The 14,897-nt window shown below is 35.2% G+C and overlaps 1 protein-coding gene across 2 annotated transcripts in view; it reads left to right on the top strand.

Annotated features, from left to right (window-relative positions):
• LOC135153067 (tripartite motif-containing protein 2-like) overlaps positions 1-14,897 on the top strand; it is a 52,666-nt gene that overhangs the window by 8,875 nt on the left and 28,894 nt on the right. The gene's annotated exons all lie outside the window — the stretch shown is intronic.

Raw genomic sequence — 14,897 nt, 5'->3', positions numbered from 1 at the left:
CATTTCATTTACCCCTCCCCCAACTAAAAAAAAACCCTGGTGCCCCACTGCCTGGCTGCTCCGCAGACCTGTATCACGCGTAAATGGACAAATTTTATGTATGAGTGCATTTAAAAAAAAGAATAGGTTATGTGTTTCTGTATAGAATTCTACCAAATTAAACAAGATAATCAAGAAACCCGCCAAGAAAGGGAATAGAAAATGCATTTGTCTGTGATTTTCAAATAAATTTCGCGTTATTAGCATCAAATCATAACTTTATAAATAAAATTTCAAAATATTCTGAAGGAGCTTAACTATTTCATGTATGATGTAGTTCTATCGACTATGAAACAGGACAGAAAACAACATCGTCTGCAGATATAATAAGCAAATTATTGGGGATAATTTTCTAATAAATTGAATTAAATTGTTTTCCAGCTACATTATAATTTTCTGTAGAAACTGACGTATCTCATCTAATTCTGTCACATGGAACAAACAAATAGAAATCAGTCCAGAAATGACTTGAAAATAAGCACTTCCAGTGATTTTCGGCGAAAATTGATTCTATTTTAGAGGCTGGAAATGCAGGGGGGGGGGGGGGGGGGCTAAAGGGTGAGTTATTGGATGGTGTAGTACCACTTGGTCTACTTATCAGTTCGTCCAACTTCACATAGTCTAAACTCATTTCGTCTATAACCAGTTCGGCTAATATCTAATTCGTCTAATTCCCACTTGGTCTAATATCCAATTCGTCTAATTTCCATTTGGACTAATAACAAGTTGGGCTTATTCTGACTTGCTCTAATATCCAATTCGTCTAGTTCCCACTTGGTCTAATATCCAATTCGTCTAATGACCACTTGGTCTAATAGCCAAATGGTGTAATGAACATTTGGTATAATATCCATTTGGTCCAATGACCACTTAGTCTAATGTCCATTTATTCTAATATAACATAATTAATTGTTATTTATTTGATCTAGAATTAACAAATATGGTAAGTAATTGATAAATACCATGCATCAGTTAATACATGTCGCCTCATTCCGGAGGGGTAGAGCTGGGGTAAGGCTGCTGGGCGCCAAACCTCACCGTGAAGGACTATCGATGACGAGATAGTTGCTCATCAAATGAATTATTCTAATCAAATATGACTCTTATAATTAGGCCTATATATAATAACATAATTTATTGTTATTTATTTGCTCTAGAATTAACATATATGGTACGTAATGGATAAATATCATGCATCAGTTAATACATGTCGCCATGATCCGGAGGGGTAGAGCTGGGGTAGGGCTGCTGGGCGCAAAACCTCACCGTGAAGGACTATCGATGACGAGATAGTTGCTCATCAAATGAATTATTATAATCTAATTCTTATAATTAGGCCTATATATAAATAATATAGATGATGATGAAAACTATATCATACTCATCATTACATCATTTCATGCACATTTACAGAACAATAAGTTGGGGAACTTGTAGCTTATGATGGTCGAATGGCAGGGTTTCATCAGAATAACATTATGAAGAAAGGAACGAAACTATAATTGTGTGGATACTGGATACGTATCTGGTAAACATGTTTATGCCTCTTTTAAATTATTGTTATGCACCATTACGGACAATACTTGAATTTGATGGAAAATAAGCAATAATTATACAGTTTGGGGGATTCCAAAAGTTACAAAGCCAGTAGATCATGTAATTTTGTTATGAATATTTTGTTTAGTTATCTCAATAGTTAGTTTGGATAACAGACCAGTTAGACCCACTACAGGCTACACGGGCCTATTAACATTGGGAAAGCAAGAGATATTCATTCGAGCCAACCCATTGCTATTTTTTTTATTTTGATATGGCTGATTGACAAAGTGTATGCATATGATTGTCCATCTAACACTGATTCTATTTCTGGTAATTACTGAACTTCCTTTTCCCAAATTGGGAAGGAATATCACCAATTTTGGACTATATTTTGACTGGCGGAAGGATTAGGGCTATTTTGCTGTTTGAGGTGATGAATCTGCTCCCCCCGACGGTGTCTTCAAACACGCCAATTTATTTTTAAAATGAGCCGGTCGAGGGACCCTTTTCTGGTCAGATATGGATTGCCAGATATATATCCTATCCACTGGTAGTAAACATTCGACCCCCGAATTTCATCCTTATTTTTTAATGAATTTTTTAAAGTGCCAATTTAACACACGAGTCTATGGGGAATGAATTAGGCCTGTGAGACCTGTACACGTTTATTGGGTTAGGTGCGACAACATTACGGCGACCATCTTGGTAGCAGCCATGACTCATTTTGACGTATAATAACATAGTATAGTCTACGCTTGCAGACCTTTATCAGTTATCACCACAGTAGTCATTAATCTTATATATCTTCTCATTCTGTTTTTGTTCTACTTCTTCACCTTCTCCTTAAAATGGATTGGCAGTGTTCTCAGCCCATCAGGGAAATCAAGGGAAATAAGGTTTTTTTCCAGTCAGGGAAAAATCAGGGAATTAACTCAAATCAGGGGAAAATGAGGGCAAAATCAGGGAATCTTGATCGGCCCAACAGTCGAAAGCACGATAGTCAGCCAGACACTGTTATATTTTGTTGTATATTAAAACAACATTCATTGAATGACATTTTATGGTGTTTTTAGTCTAGCCTCTTTTACTACAGTACAAGCAGGCCTACTGGTACATAATCAAAAATAATAATAGGCCTACATGTATATAAAAAAAAATAATAATACAAGTAATTCACTGCAGCAACTTAGAAAACATGTGAAACTGGGAATGGGTTTAAATATTAATCAGGGAATTTTTAAACTTCATCAGAGAAAAATCAGGGATTTTTGTTTTCTTGAAAAACTGCATGGGAACCCTGATTGGGTTAAGCAAGCCATTAACTGTCTACAGTAGATCGTATATGCCTACATAGATGTGGATAAACAAAAATCTTACTTTTTTCACCTCTATGATCGTTTATCAGCGTTATTTTACAGAAAATAACAAATTTTATTGTATTTTAACCAAAACCTTCAAAAGTCCCCTTAAATAGACAAAATATCCCCCAAATTTGTTTAATCCCCACATTTTCAAAATTTGAGGATGGAAATATACCGTACGTCACTCTAACTCACTGTACTCCAATATCGAGGGGCGCGCGTGCAAGATTTTGAAGCCGCCGCGCGGCTTCAAACTTAACAAATTTCACCAGAAATTTGAAAACAAGTCAACAAACTTTACAAATTAGACCAAGTGGCATGTAGACGAAATGAATGTTAGACTATCTGAAAATTAGACCAAGTGGAAATTAGTCGAAGTTGAAATTAGACCAAGTAGAAATTAGCCGAAATGGAAATTAGACCAACTGCACATTAGAACTGCACACTAGACCAACTGAGTAATGGACCAAGTGAGGATTAGCCGAACTAGGTATTAGACCAACTGGCTTTTAGACCAAGTGATCATTAGAAAAATTGGCTATTAGACCAAGTGGTCATTAGACTAATTGGTTATTAGACCAAGTGGTCATTAGACCAAAAGAGAATTGGATTAAGTGGGTTTAGCCCGAATGTTGTTAGCCCATCTGATGATTAGACCGAGTGATGTTAGACTAACCGGTAGTAAATTTCGATGGAAATTGACGGTGAAACTTTCCCGATCATGAAAATACATGTTATTTATAGATTCTAATCAGCAATAAAGTAAAAAAAAACCCCATTCAGTTATGAATCTTCACTAGAAACAGTATTTGCATTGGATTTGAACATGAAATTACGTTTTGGATCAATTTTGAGTCCGACATGCATGTAATATTGCGTAATTTTGGAACCGAGTACCAGGACTTCGTAAATTTTGTTTTTAAAGTTGCGCGAGACTTGAAACAAAGGAAAAAACACGACACGGCGTGAACCTTTCATGTTTAGGAATTAACGCGAAATGTCGAGAGAAACGGGAGGGTGGGTGGAGCTTTAAGTCCCTCAGTCTTATTAGGGCTAATCTATTCAATGCTTTCAAAATTCTTTGCAAATGTTTCAATCTTCCCACCTAATGGTTTCATGTGAAACAGACGGAATAAAACATTGGCGGACATTGGCGAAGGAGAAGCATTTTGACTGACATTTTGGACAGCCGACGGAAGCCAGACGCGTACGGACATCATACGATCATGACGATGGATGTTTGAAGATGTACGACGGACACCGGATGAAAACTTATTTGAGTGACACCATACATAGCCCAGCATAAGCTGAATTCGAGATGTTTTTGGTGCAGTTTAATATTTAATTGATATTTGATATTAATCAAATATCTATTGACAACTGAACCTCTTAATTTCCATTTGGGTGAAGTTTAAAAACCTTCCATAATTATCATCATGAACAAGAATCATTAATTTAAATCTCATTCCGAATAAATCAGGCTAAAATATGATAACAATATTCAGCATGAAGTTAATTACTCTGACACGTTATCCTCTGATATCTCAAAATCATGAAGACAAGTAAAGGACGAAGTGGGTGTGAAATTTGAACATTTAAATTTTATGACGTCACTTGGAAGGTGCCCTCTCTTTCCATGTATATTTTTCATGTTTTTGCTGGTCCATCCGTCTCCACGCCTGACGTTCTGTAAATTAAATTTGTAAGGAAAAATTTAAAAGCTACTCTATTTCCAAACTAAACGACCGCTAAATAACCTGTACATCAATTTATAGTATTTACGTAGAAAAGAATAGACCCCAAAATACCCTTACCCGAAACAAAGTGCAAAATATGGTTTTTCAACGGTTTTTGGGTACTATTTGACCTCATAGTCGGGTAGATATGATCAAAATTATTGCATAACCGTCAAGTTGGGTATATATGCATTTTTTTTTGCTGAAAATTGTAGTGTAGAATCCGACGGGTGCCACTTGGGCACCCTTGGGCATTTTTAAAAATGTACGTCATAGGCCACGCCCACATTTTTACATACCTCTCAAATATGACTTTCATATTTTACGAAAAAACATGTCATGTTTGGTATCAAATTAAAGCTAATGGAAAATCAAATGCAAATATATGGATCACTGGGCATTTAGATTACACGTATGTCAGCTAAAAGTCATTTAAGGTCATAAAAGGTCAAATTGCATTACAAATGTAAGTAATACATATAAGGCGAAAAAATATCATTTTTTAAATACAAATAAGTTAGGAGTTATTTGCATTTTGTGCTGATAGTTAAGTTGAGGGTGCACAAGAATCCGATGGGTGCGACCTTGGCATCTTGAGGAATTTTTACTTTTCTGACGTCATAAACCACACAAACTTTCTTACATTCCTCTGAATTACTACTTTTCTATTGAGCGGAATAAACATATCTTGTGTGATATCAAATTAGTACAAATGCAAAATCAAATCCACATATCTGAATCACAAGGCATTTAGAACGCATTCAGGGCAATTAAAGGTCATGAAAGGTCAAATTAGGTCACACATTTAAGCATTGCAACATATAATGCGGACTATCTCATGAATGGAATACAAACAAGTTGGGTATCATATGTATTTTGGGCTTTAGGTTATGTTGAGGATTTTAAGACTCTGATAAGGGCTACTTTGGTACCCTTGGGACACTCTTTTCTGACGTCATAAACCACATCTTCCTTTTCACATAGGACAATCTCTTAATAATGACTTATCTATGATCTAGTGTATGGAATAACCACATCATGTTTGGTACCAAATTAAAGTTTATGGAAAATGGAATGTACATTTATACAAAATAAAACACACTGTGTCATAAACATGGACCTATACGGGTAGGCCTAATGTCCTGTTCCACGTACTATCAGTTATCTTCTGAAGATGTCATGGGAGTAGAAGCATATATACTTTCTCTCTGACGACACTGATATTTCTGTTCTACCAGACTGTTCTCCTTTTTGGGTTTACAAGTCTTCTGCATACTGATGAAAAGGTAATCGATATGTATGGTATTGAAACTAGGAGAAAAAAGCTGGCTCATTAGGTTGTGTTGATTTGGCAAGGGAAATACTTTCACTCTGAACTTACTGCTTACTCTAAATGTAGAAGAAGTGGACAGGAATCAGACTCAATTAAAGCTGTAGTATTCAAACGTTATCTCTTTCTTAACTAATAATAATAAATGTAAAGATTAAGAGCCTACCCCAACTGAAAAGTTAGCAAAAGTGTGTGTCAAATGTGCTCTTCTCCGGGATCTTTATCCGGAGAAAATCTTATCCGAAAGACTCCCCTGCAACTAACCTTTCATGTATGGATGGGAAGTATAAGTTTGGAGGGCATTCCTGTACCTGTTCATAGCACAGTGGATACTCCCATCATGGAATTGTCAGAACTTGTACCATGTGGATGAATATCGGGGCCACCATGGATATTCTAGGGCTAGCGTTTGTCACTTTGGTATATCGTATTGTGCCATTCTAAACACTAGTATAACTTAACATGCAATCGAGATTGAAGAGGGGCAAATCAGTCTGGAAGAGGATAAAGCAAGTTCAGAGTGGAAGTCTTTCCCTTGCCAGATTTTTTTTCCTCCCAGTTTCAATACCATAACTTTAATATCGATCACTTTTTCATCAGTATGCAGAAGACTTGTAAACCGTAAAAGGAGAACAGTCTGGTAGAACACAAATGTCAGTGTTGTCAGAGAAAAACTATATATGCTCTACTCTCATGACATCTTCAGAAGATAACTGATAGTACTTGGAACAGGATATTAGGCCTACCCGTACTTGTTCATGACACAGTGGTTGCTCCCCTTGCAGATGCTTGCAAGTCAGTGTCACCCTGTTCTATGAGGCTTAATGCAGTTGCTGCCCAGCCGTCGAATCATGTATTTCATAATTCATACTACAAGTGTGAAACGAACATGACGAAGTATACAGCTAAGGCAGAGACATGCAGTCGAGATTGTTGAGGAATTTACAATTTTTTTAGTACTGATAAACTCCCGCCTTCATTAGACCTTTCATGAGCTAAAATGACCTAAAGGTGACCTTGGCATGTGATTTATTTTTGTATAAATGTACACTCCATTTTCTATAAGTTTTAATTTGATAGCAAACGTGATATGTTTATTCCGTACACTAGACATGCTAGAAAAGAGATACTTTAAATCATAATTAAGAGGTTGACCTATATGAAAAGGATGATGTGGTCTAGGACGTCAGAAAATGACGTTGCCCCAAGGTTACCAAAGTAGCCCCTGTCAGATTCTAAATATACGCATCCTCATCTGCTCAACATAACTATCAGCCAAAAATACATTTAATGCTCAATTTGTTTGTATTTCAAACATGAGATAGTCCGCATTATATGTTGCATTGCTTACATTTGTGACCTAACTTTACCTTTCATGACCTTAATGACCTTTAATTGGTCTGAACGCAATATAAATGCGTTGTGATTCATATTTGTGGATTTGGTTTTGCATTTGCTATGATTTGATATCAAACATGATGGCCCGTATTCTGATAGCAGGTTTAACTTAACCCTAGTCTAAAGTTAACCCTGGTTTAACTAAATCTCCTCTAAACCTCACCTCTGGTCTAAGTGTAGTTTAATTATTTTGGTATTCTGATAGCCAGGTTTAACTAAACCTGGGTTAAACCCGGGTTTAAATTCTTTTTGGAAATAATAATCCTCTTTTAACCAAGACTAGCACCTTTTTGGTAAATTAGTGCTGCAGGGATGACTGCAACAAAGTTGAAAAAATGTCACTTAAGTTGTTTTTTCTTAAAAATTTGGATTTTATGGAAACTAATTACAACTATTGTAGTGAAAGAAAAGCATTCATCACCCATATATGGTAAGAAATTTTCATTCAGATTATCTTTATATTTTTTAATTACTAAAACATTTCGATCCCAAACCGAGTGACCTGCTGCATAGTTTTGTGTGTATCAGTCCCATTGATTGCTTTTCATGTTTGTCAAAATCTAAATTGAATAGATTCACCTCACCCACTCTAGACTAGAGTCTAGACTCTAGTCCTATAGATCTAAAACAATAAGTTAAGAGGTCGACATCTTTATTCTAACTTTATGTAAGGGGAATTTTTTGTAACTTTTGAGAGTAGTCTTGGGTCTAACATTAGGCCTAGGCTAGTATAGTTAGATCTAGCTTAGGCCCAATTGTTTGGAGGAGAATTGAACATTGTTTTGACTTTTTTTACTTTCCTGAAGCAAACCGTAGTCTAGTGGAGCAACCGAGACTGAAGCTACATTATACATATTTATAGTATTGGTCTAGGCCTAGAACATCATTCAGGAATTAGGCTGGCTTAGCCTTGGGACAGGGATAGATATAGATCTATATTCTAACCTTAGTCTTAGTTAGAATCTAGTAGAATAGATCTGATTTGTCTTAGACAAAAAGCTTCAGTCTCTGTATTGTTCCGCTGAGTCTATGATGAGTATGACAGTCTACGTTGCCGTTGGCCTCTCTCACCAAGGCAATGTGATATGACAATAAAATGTCAGAATTTTTTCAATAAATCCCCAGAAACGACGGTTATTCCTGTCTACAGTGTTAGATCTGACTATCGCTATGCATTGCCATTGCTTGCCAAGTAACTAGGCCTGGCTAAATGACATCTCTCTACTCCTGTTTTAGGTCCATATCTGTTTCTTTGAAGAGTTTTTATTTTATTTAAATATTTTTGGGGACTTGTTTAGGTTTCCAGGTCCAGGACTAAAAAACAGGCCTAAACCTAGACCAACAACAGATTAGTCTTGACTAGACTAGGCCAGGCCTAGATTTATGTAAGAATTTAGATCTAGGCCTTACGTTAGTCTGTGCTATCTAGTCTACTGACTTACTGTATGATCTAGAATCTCTAACGCTGGCCTAGTTCTAGACTAAATAACTTAGACCCTATCTAGATCTAGAACTAGATCTGTATCAATCTAGGTCTACATGTAATAGGTCTAGATCTAGAGATTTGTAGACTCTCAATTTAGATTCTAAATCGAAAAATAGTAAGCTAGTAAGTAGGCTAGTCTACAGTAGATCTACCCATCTAACCTTAGGCATGACACAAGAAGTAGGCTAGAGATCTAACGGATTATTACTAGATCTAAAGAATCTAGATCTAGGCCTAGATCTAAAGCTAGGGACTGTAGTTCGAGATCTAGAGGTCTAGCACCCCCCTTAAAACTAGAACTAAGCCTACAGCTACATGTAGTTCTCTATGTAGCCAAACAACAGTTAGCATTGACTATTGTCTTAATCTTATTTTGGTGTGTGTAGTTACCATACAAACACATATTTTGATGAATGAGAAAATGTGTCTTGCAGATTATTTTACCTCAAAACCTATGTGTTCTAAATTTCATGAGCATAGGCCTATGTCATAAAATGAAGAAGTTCAATCCACGAGATGTGTTTACACATTTATTGATTTAATATGATGTTACCATGGCAACAAAGTTTCCAACACACACAAATATATGTCTTGCAGATCTATACCTCAAAACCAATGTGTGAGCTGACTTTTATAAGAATTGGTTGAAAAATGAAAACTAATGAAGGAGTTCAAACCGCAAGATTTTCACCTAATTTCATTATGTAATATGTTGTTACCATGGCAACACGATTTCTGATACACCCAAATATATGTCTTGCAGATCTATACCTCAAAACCAATGTGTGAGCCAACTTTTATAAGAATTGGTTGAAAAATGAAAACTAATGAAGGAGTTCGAACTACAAAATTTTCACCTTATTTTCGTTATATAATATGTTGTTACCATGGCAACACGATTCTGATACAGGCAAAAATATGTCAGACATCTTCACCTCAACATTAATGTATGTGCCAAATTTTTAAGAGAATTGACCAGTTGGAAACTGATAAAGTAGTTCAAATCACAAGATTTTCATCTAATTTTTTATATTTGATTTGTTACCATGGCAACATGATTTTTTTTTATAAAGACATAAAATATTTTTTGCACATCTTCACATCAAGACTAATGTTTGTACCACATTTCATGATAATTGGTTAAAACTTAGGAAGTAGTTGGAATTGCAAGATTTTTACATAGTTTTTGCCATAATATACCGTTTCCATGGCAACACAATTTCCAACACATGCAAAAATGTGTCTTGCAAATCGTCACCTCAAGACTTATGTCTGTGCCAAATATCATGAGAAATGGTTTGAAAATTATAAAGTAATTAAAACCACAAGTTTTTCACCTAATTTTCGATATTTGATATGTTACCATGGCAACGCGATTTTTTATATACTTTAGGCATAGAATATGTTTTGCACATCTTCACATTAAGACTAATGTATGTGCCAAATTTCACGAGAATTGGTTAAAAACTGAGGAAGTAGTTGGAACAGCAAGATTTATGCTTAGTTTTTGTCATACTATACCGTTACCATGGCAACACAATTTCCGACACATGCAAAAATGAGTCTTGCACATCTTTACCTCAAAATCAATGTGTTAGCCAACTTTCTTGAGAATTGGTAGAAAACTGATTAAGTATTTTAAACGGCAAAATTTGGAACCATAATATACTGTTACCATGGCAACACAATTTCCGAAAAAGGGGAAAAAATTCTTACACCTCCTTACCTTGAGACCAAAGTGTGTTCCAAATTTCATGAGAATCTGTTAAAAACTGAGGAAGTAGCTCGAAATGCAATATAGGCATAAATTCTAAAAAATTGTTGGCCATGATTTGTTGGATTTAAACCAGGCTTAAACTACCCCCTGCGCGAGTTTAACTTTTTGAGGATTTATTACCACACTTAGACCAGGGTTAACTTAAACCTTGCTATCGGAATACGAAATTTAAACCTAGGTTTAAATATGGCAGTTTATTACCACACTTAGACTAGGGTTAAGTTAAACCACACTATCAGAATACGGGCCGATATGTTTATTCCGCTCAATAGAAAATTAACAATTAAGAGGAACGTAAGAAAATTTGTATGGTTTATGACGTCACATAAATAAAATTCTTCAAGATGCCAAGGTTGCACCCATCGGATTCTTAATATGCGCACCCTCAACCTAACTTTCAGCAAAAAATGCATATAATACCTACCTTATTTGTATTTGAAACATGATATTTTTCGCCTTATATGTATTACTTACATTTCTAATGCAATTTGACCTTTTATGACCTTAAATGACCTTTAACTGACATAAGTGTGATCTTAATGCCCAGTGATCCATATATTTGCATTTGACTTTTTATTAGCTTCAATTTGATACCAAAAATGAAATGTTTATTTCGTAAAATGTGAAAGTCATGTTTAAGAGGTATGTAAAAAAGTGGGCGTGGCCTATGACGTCAATTAAAAAAAATGCCCAAGGGTGCCCAAGTGGCACCCGTCGGATTCTTTAAGTAGACACCCTATACTACAACTTTCATCAAAAAAATTTGCATATATACCCAACTTGAAGGTCATGTTGTGGTTCTACTTGACTATCAGGAATAACATACTAAACATTTCCCAAAATCTGCATCCAGGAACTTCTGTTCTAGATGGCGTCCAAGATGTATGTTTGTTTCAGAAATTTGGGTTACTAAGTCAACGTCTAAGGTCATTCTATTTTAATTAAACTAGGCAAATATTGATATTTTGTTCATTGGATAAAAATCATGTCCAGTTGTTATTTGATATCACAAATATGTATAAATATGAAATATACAACATGTTTCTCAGTCATGGTCAAGGTCATCCGAGGTTAAAAAATTACAACCTACTATTTCTTATGATATGAATGTTTTTTTTCTCACCCTTTGTGAAAACTTATTCATCTTAATTGTTTTCAAAGTCAGCCCTGCTGCCTTATTGAATCACTTAATACAGGCGAGATTGCCGGGGCTATTCCACTTGATGATGAATTAGTAATAGCTATAGACACAATATATGCACTGTGACACAGAATTGAATTAAGAGATCTAAATTATTTCATCCTTACAAAAATTCTCTATACTAGATAATGTCAAAGGCTGATCTTACTTTTAAAGTCAAACATTACATTCGACGTAGAATACACTAAAATAATAATAGACATCCAATAATTTCATAAGAAATGTTTATTCAAGCTTTGTCACTTTTTCGTCTGATTATCATTTCTTGTTTTGCGGGTATTTTAAGTTCAATCTAAATCGATTCGATGACAGGCTTGACTTTGATGCGATTGTATCTATCGGTTGTGGGTTGGAATGTGGCAAGTCACTCGGTACATCATTAAACTAATTTATGCCACGTTATCTTGATGCGTCTCAAACTACAGATACACTGAATTAGGACATAAAGCAATTATATACATAAGTCTTAATACTATAAATGGTCTGTACAGACTAAAAAAAACACGAAAGATTGATGATAACCTTTTTGTTCTGGTATGGTTTACGTTACAGACCGGGGGAGGGGGTAGTCAAATGTATTGATGTACACAGTGGCGTAGACAGGTTCGTACACCTGGGGGGATGACTGGGCTGCCAACGCTAGTGAGGGAGCGAAGCGACCGAGCGGGGGCAGGATGTGGGAGGGGGTGTCCCCCCTCCCACGGTAGGGAGCTTTTGCAATTTTGAACTTGAAATCGTGCAATCTGATGCATACTTAATGAGGTAAAATAACACACACAAGCGCGCACGCACACACACACATACTCACCCCCACACACACACACACGGATGCGCGCACCACACACATACTACGCCTTGAATGGACAGACATACATCGACAAGATCTACACACCGTGGCATACGAATACAGAATGGACTGACACATAGTATTGCATATTGAACCACACTACGTATTTATTTATCTCTGTGAATTTTGCTGTTACACCTCTTCAGAAAAAAAACCAATGTCAACTGTGTACACGCAGGTATAGTCTTTGTTGTCTTGATATGGGTATGTGGTTATGAATGAAAACAGCCTCTGTGGCCATTTGTGAATAGAACACATAAACAACAAACAAATAACAATATGTCTGTTCATTATAAAGCATAATGAATACGTACATACTATGCTTTTTTTTACCTCAAAGAAACAGGCATAGTATCCATAGATGGATATTGGCTGGCGGCTCATTAACATACAGATACAAAAAACATAAACAGTATCACTATGATCCATGGAGTAACAATACTGCTTTGTAAGTTTGTGAAGAAATCGGAACCATAACGGCATTGCATCGTTTCAAATTAGGGCATTATTTACTTCTATTTGATCTCAGTCTTATAATAATAATAATAATAATAATAATAATAATAATAATAATAATAATAATAATAATAATAATAATAATAATAATAATAATAATAATGATAATAATAATAATAATAATAATACAAATAAAAAATAATACTAATACAAATAATAATGCTAATACTAATAGGTTCCTTTTATCTCGCATTTCAAGACAGGGTAAATTCACACTGCGCTTTACATGAAACAAACTTCTTTAAACATTTCAAACTTATGTCTTCATGCATCAATCAACATACTTTAAATGAATACAAAACAAAGTGCATCTTAAATAAAACAAAAATAAATAAATAGTTAACAATACAGAAAAGATGTAGCTGCTGCAAGCTTAACAACAAACTAATGTATACCAGTCAGTCCTGATATCAGTATTAGTGTAACAATAGTCATATAGTGGGAGCATGAAGTTGAACAATTCATGATTATACATAATTATATATGTTTGTTTGAATAATACTTGTTATAAAGATAGTAGTATGGTACTCTCTGTCACGAATTATTATGTATACTGTTGTATCACATTCATTTTCTATTCTGTTTTAGATTGCGCTGATGCATTTTGCACACAATGTATAATGCCTATAACACGAGTGGGCCAGACCACACATGTATTTTAATAAAAACCGACTTGAGAAAATAACGTGTATATAAATATATAAATAAATAAATAAATAAATGCATATAATGTATATATATATGTATAAATATCATATACCTGTAATATAATCTGATATAAACTAATAAATAAATAAATAAATATAATACATATCATATATGAGAAGGTATTGCTAGTACTCGGTTCGTGCCTGAAAAGTAGTCTCGATGAAAAGAAAAAAGTTGTTGCTTCATTCCCATACCAAAAACAGCTTGATTAACAGTTGCTAATCAGATAATAGAGACATGCGGTAAGTTGGTAAACTTACTTAAGGAGCATTCATGGCTCAACAAACAAACATATCGGTCTCTTAGTCAGTTTTACTTTTGTAGTCTTGCAAATTTGTGTCTTAGAAACCAAATATCTTGCGCCTCTTTTCGTTCCTGCCCAGTAAATACTTGTAAGATTTTCTTTTTTTTACCGTCTGAATTGGCTTTCATCGTGTGAATGCGGCTAATAACAATAAACACAATTACAATAATGATGAGGATTATTATTATCATCATCATAATTATTATTATTATTAATATTATAATTGTTATCATTATTATTATTACTATTATTATCATCATTATGACTTATTAAGTAACCAAATATCATTCCCCAAAACCTGGGGGGGGGGGGATGATTGTACATGCCATCCCCCCCACCTTGTGAGGTGGGGGGGATGCATCCCCCTCACCCCCCCCCCCCGTTGTCTACGCCCCTGGATGTACACATGCCGACCAAATTATTTCCAATAAACACCCCCTAAACGAGTTTTTCTCTGTGTGCAATTAAATACCCCCCTAAACAAGTTTATCGCGGGCTTTATATTTACACATTTTGGCCCCTAAACCAGTTGTCGCCAGAATATGACCCCGGTGGAAAAGCTTCGGCGAAAAACTTACCCTAAACACTTTGGCTAGTCTAAAAAAAAATACGTTTGACCCAGCGATTGACCATTGACCAGTCTTTCAACAACAAA

The sequence above is a fragment of the Lytechinus pictus genome, chromosome 2 (assembly GCF_037042905.1).
Source record: "Lytechinus pictus isolate F3 Inbred chromosome 2, Lp3.0, whole genome shotgun sequence".
NCBI lineage: Eukaryota > Metazoa > Echinodermata > Echinoidea > Temnopleuroida > Toxopneustidae > Lytechinus > Lytechinus pictus.
The sequence above is the reverse complement of the archived record's forward strand: the minus strand, read 5'-3'. Positions and strand labels throughout refer to the sequence as shown.